The sequence below is a fragment of the Ochlerotatus camptorhynchus genome, unplaced genomic scaffold, assembly GCF_037179485.1.
Source record: "Ochlerotatus camptorhynchus isolate MF236.1 unplaced genomic scaffold, CSIRO-AGI_Acam_v1.1 ptg000304l, whole genome shotgun sequence".
Lineage (NCBI taxonomy): Eukaryota > Metazoa > Arthropoda > Insecta > Diptera > Culicidae > Ochlerotatus > Ochlerotatus camptorhynchus.
The window spans coordinates 4266328-4272275 of record NW_027040792.1 but is presented as its reverse complement, the minus strand read 5'-3'; the positions used below and the strand labels follow the sequence as shown (position 1 = coordinate 4272275).

At 38.0% G+C, this 5948-nt stretch overlaps 1 pseudogene; it reads right to left on the bottom strand.

The window, feature by feature from the left end:
• Positions 1-4165: 4165 nt before the first annotated feature.
• On the bottom strand, positions 4166-5742 carry LOC135707135 (uncharacterized; annotated as a pseudogene).
• Between the last annotated feature and the right edge of the window lie 206 nt (positions 5743-5948).

Below are 5948 nucleotides of genomic sequence, written 5' to 3'. Positions count from 1 at the left end.
ACGCAATTGAAACGCTAATGAATTCACTTCGGCCTATCGAATGAAGATAAAACGTGATTCGGTTGGAGCGCTTCTTTTGTTTTTGGGAATAATGGGTGCAATCCTTCATATCACGCGTTCTCATTGACTTCGTTCCGTAGTTTATTAGCTAAAGTATCGCACCAAACGCACAATTGACTTGTTAACTCTGAAATCAAGGATTTATTTGAAGTTTTCTGCTCGATAGGCCCAAAATGGGCGATTAGGCCGAAGTAGTTCTCTACCCTACTGTACTGAATTCGGTATTGATTTGAAGAAGGATAGATTTTGCTCAATGCACTGCTCCATGAATAAGGCGGTCCTTAAGGTTGACACGGGTAATGTTTGCGGCCCCCGTGCACTTAAAAGTGCATTGCAAGTCTTTGGAAACTCTAAGGCGAAGAACTTTCATTGTCATATACAACAAATGTAGTGGTTTGGCTACACGCCTGTCTTGACGACGAGTTTCACTGGATGCCATCATGAAATATGTCATCCGAACCCCTGGCTTGAATTTCCGTAGATGGCCGAAACATATGACAGGAAAAGCTATCTCTTCGCCGTGCTCGTCATATATTAATGACAGAGAAACCCTGTTTTGCGCGGGAGCGATCTCCAGGCATTTGTCCTCATTCCAAAGGAGCGTTTCCTGTTGCCCAAGCAGCAATTCTGTCTCCATTATCCACGGTAATTGTTTCCAGCTCAATTTGAGGATCCACTGCAGGGGTTTCAATTGTGATCCCATATCAATCAAGATCTGATCAATTGTGATCCCATAGTGGTGGTACAGTGGTGTCGTAATCTCTAATAAGAAAGCCACTCTTTAACCGTAGTTTCCTTTATAAAGCCGGACAAGTACGACGACTTATGGATTACGTGCTTTTTTATGAACGCATTGAAGGCCTGATCATTATCGAGCTGACGGGGAGTCGTCTCTCTTACACAACGCAAACGGTAGAACAACATTCGAGCAAAAAGAAAATTATTAAACAACTATCATATGACTTATGTGATCTCGTTCTAATTCCTCAATTTGGTGTAAATTATACCATTTCTGATGAGAAATGTTATAACTAGGACATCGTTGCTTGCTATTTCCAGAATTCACACAAGCCCAACATCAGCAGCTCTTATTATGAGAAAAACTAAAATACATACATTCGTGACGGCCTTCGGCGACAGTGTCGTATGACAGAGCCTGTCGTATGACATTTTAGTTTGGTACTGTAATTTGAAAGCTTCTTTTGCAAGTGTCGGAAGAAAAGGCAGTCGATTATCACAGAAAATGTGTCGACTACGGTGACCGCTTACAAGACTGGTCTCGACACGACTTTTATTCGCCTTCACACGGCACCGTCGAAAATTTTTCTCTTCAAGCAAAGATTGACAGTTTATTATGGGAACTTTCGGCTGAGGGAACAGATAGTACCAAAGGCGCCATGTTTCACGCACAGTCTGACGTTTGCTTGCGGGATATTTCATAGGAAGGAAGAGCTACAGAGTCGCTGTCAACGCCAATTCTATCAAAAAACGGACAAGTGAGCAAGAAAACGGTTGACCAGTTGCAGGGTAGTATTTTACTTTATGCTTCTTACCCTTCAGAATCAGATTATACTCTAGATTGTAAAATTCGATTCTGAAGGGAGACGTATACTGTAGAAAAAATCCTTAGAAACTGTACCGAATTCTGTAGATTTTGCCTACGGATCCGTATTTCCGCAAAAAATTGTTAAATCCGTAGATCTACGGAGATTTCCGTAGATCTGGCATCTCTGGTCGCGACCAATCGTGCCATCGGACTGGCCTCGATTCTTCTTCCTCTTCTTGCTGCGTTTTTCCGTCACAGCTGGCTGGATATTCCATGAGGAGAACAGCAAACCTGTTGGATGCAGTGTTGCCACATTTTTTTCATTTTCAATCTGTATTTTCAGATTCAAAAATCTTTTTTATCTGTATCCGACAGACAAAAATCTGTAAAAAAAATCTGTATTGTTTATTTAAACACTGTTTGGCGGTCGTTTACAATTTGACTAAATATTATCAAATTATTTCAAAATGTGGCCAAAAAGATAGCTCATTGCATTCAACGACCATGCAATTTACGCAAATAAAATACTTGTCCTTCTTATTGAAGCCCATCACCCATCCTTCATCAAGGGTTTCATTTACCGCTCATTTTCAATATAAACTTGTAATATATGTCCAATACACATATAACCAGTAATGCAATTATCAATAACTTGCATGCACAGAAACAAAATTACTATATAGATGGTTTAAATTAAATACTCCCACACGGAAAAAATAAGTTGTTGAATATTACATCCAAATTGCTGCAACCAGGTCAATCCATCGGTTGTGTAATACAACGTTGTACGATGTACATCGATTTTGCGAACAAAATTACATCCATTGATGTAATATTGTATCTGCTTTTTGCTATTACATCATTATTTCATACATCAGCTTGAATTACAGTGATCTATATTACATTTTTTTTTTGCTGTCCACCAATAGATTTTTGCAGAAACGAAATTAATTTAATTTTTACTTATTTTTCTATCAAAACTACTATGCCGTTTGAGTAAGCATAGTAGTTTTGACAGAATGGTATGAAAATTATAGTCAGCTATACTGAAATCATGGTATATTTAACGGCATTAAGCGCAATTATACTGAAAATAAGTGTTTTCTGCAAAATAGTATTCCTAACTATGGTCTTTGTTTCAGTGTGCAGTGGGAATGACTTGATGAAGACTGCACATTGTAGTCGAAATAAGTATCTGTCATGGATGCCAAAATTAATTTAGCGCAATTGCATATCTTATTAAATTTTAATTTATGTTAAAAATCAATAAGGCTGTAATGAAATTAAAAATATATTATTTGTATATAATATAAACATATATTTTACTATTAAGTGAACAATGATCGTGCATGACATGGTATTTTATTTGGTGAAATGTGATAGGTAGAAATAAAAGTTAATGGATGAAAATTCAATTTCAATTTATGTATTAGTTATCAATATAAACACTGTATACAGCCGGGAAGATGTTCATTTTATGGAGTTAAACGAATCATCAAAAAGTTTAACAATTCAAACATCGCTCATCTAATAAAATGTCAGCAAAAACGGTAGATATAAAATTTCTGTTTGTTATTGTTATTATTTATACTATACAGCAATCGGTAGCTTATGCTGGTACAAAACCTTAGATTTAAAGTTCCCGAATCAGACAAGAAGCTATAAACGGAGCTAAAACATACCAGTTGTATTTTGTGATGAATGCTATGAATGCACCGAGGGTATCTGGATTGACGACTTCAAATTTTCCGTATCTCCTGTCATCAATGAAGACCTGCGGTTGCAGAATATCTGGTGAATTCTTCAAGAGCTGGTGTAAAGAGCAGAAGAATGAAATATGATTAAATTTTTAAGTTGATAAACTTCCACACTAACATACTACTACAAGAAGACTAGACAAGACTAGAACATACCTGTTGATGGATGCTGTCCACCGAAGGCAACTTGACCGATAATTTTTAAATTCGGTGAGTCGATGTTTTCAAAGAGGCGGTGCTGCCAATGGAAACATGCGATTACACGATTGAGATGGATGCTGTCTACTGAGATTTCTTTGATCGATGCTTTCGTAGAGGCCATCTCTAAGATATTTACGATGAGAAGCTGCAATCACAGAATTGATTTTTGAGGAGTATACTAGTTGATAAAAATATTGGGTTGGCTTAAATCTGTAATGAGTAGAGGTGTGAAATAAGATTGAATATTATGTTAAAAAACTCAGTAACAACTCACGTTTAACTTTTTTATCACCGTTGTCAATTTATAAACAGTGTATTATACTTTAACGATAATAAAATTTAATTATGGTGTGAATACATCGACTTGTTGAACTTAGATTTGAATTCCTTAGAAAGTTTCATCGTTTCTGCTCCACCTTTGCACCGGATCAGGCATTTTGCTCGGAGAATAGAATCCATTGTATTAGTATTGAGCCGATTCCTCACTTTAGTCTTGTTGAGATTGTATTGTGAAAATACTCGCTCTACCGCAGCAGATGAATGGGGAACAACCAGGAAGTTTGCAATGAACTTTCTCAGCACTGGGAATGCCAGCTTCCCGTCAGCTCGTCGACAGTTCAGAATTTTTCTCCAGCGCGTTTTCTGTGTTGTCTTGCTCCTCCAAATTTATCTCCTCTCGAATGACGGCCAATCTCATCTGTTTGTATTGATTTTCGAGCTCCTGTTGGTTTCCGTCCTCAAAGAAATCCGGAAACTCCTCAAGAATCTGACTCAGGTCCCTCAATTTCCCTAGATTTCGGGGGTCGATGAGAGCTGATGTCTTCAAGACCGGATCGTCTAGATCAAATCTCTTCATAAGTTGATTGATAAGCTCAATGTAAAAATTGCAACAAATATCGTAAAATGTCTTCAATCTAGAGCCATCAAGCGTACCAGCCTTGATCAGGGCATCTGCAGCCAATCCTACATAAATCTTCTTTTTATCGTTAAGATGCTTCTCAAAATCGGAAACACTCGACGGCGAAAAGGTGTTCACGTAACTTTCCTTGCAAATGTTGTCCAGAAGCATCACGCTAAGCGATTTTATCTCGCTGTACAAGTTTGGAAATTCAGTAGATTCTGATTGAAAAATCCGATTCACTTTATTTATAAGTAAGCAACACGTATTCCAAAAACAGAAGCATTAGCTTCGTCATTGGGTCTTTCAAATGACATAAAATACGGCTCGCTGTTGCGTTATTGTCGTTGCAGGATTGGAATGAAAAAAACATTGTAAGCTCAGAATATCTTTCGATATTTCTTTTAACAACCGCTTCCAAAGACAGCCACCTGGTGGCTGACGGGTGAAGAGCTTTTAGAGGCTTTAGCTCCAGAATGCTCTGGATCATCTCATATTCTTTTGATCGTTTTGGGCTACATGATAAGTAGCTATAAATATCTCTCATCAGCTGCTCGAGATATGAAGGAAGCTTCTCACAGGCGTAGCTTGCACACAGAGCAAGAGAATGGCACGTACATTTTATGACAATCAAATTAGGGCAGTCATTTTTAAACAATCTCATGACTGATTTTTCAGGACCCATCATAACTGATGCTCCATCAGAGGCAAACCCTTTCAGATGGTGCCTATAGTCGATATCATCTTCCTCGAATTGCTTTACGATTGCTTGATAAATAGTCTTGTGGTCAGCAAGGTGCAATTCTACTGCCTTGTAGAAGAAATCTCTGACCTGCTTAGGCAAAGAAAATGAACGGCTGTTACCATTTTTATTAAATATTGATAAAAAAAAATAACCTACCTTAAATTTCTCCCCTCCATCATCTTCGAGCATCCTTATAACAGCAGCCAACGTTTTGACAGCTCCAATGTCCGTTGACTCATCAATAATAAGAGAAAAATTTGAAATCTTCATCCTCCGCACCAGATCCTCATGCTGCACTTCGGCAAATACTCCGTTGACTACAGCTGCAACTTTGGTCCTGCCCAGCTTTATCTTCGTAAACACTTTCGATTGCGGATCCAACGATTTTATGACATCGGTCAATTTCTCCACTGCAGCGAAGGAAATGTTGTTTTCGATTGCCCATCCGCAGATTTTCATCTCGGCCTGAGTTACATTATTCTTTACGGTGAATTCATCGATCCTACAGCTAGAATCTGCCACAATTCTAGCAGAAGCCTCCTGATGTCGCTTGGTAATGAGATGCGACGACAAATTTGATTTGCCACCTCTTGCAATGCTCAATTTTTCAAGGCAAATTTTGCACCACGCATATAAAGGATCAATTTCATAAGGTTCAAAGCAGGAGCAAAGCAATTATGTATATTTTTAAAAGATAACTCACAATAGAAACATGCATATAGTCCTTTAAAAATAACAGGA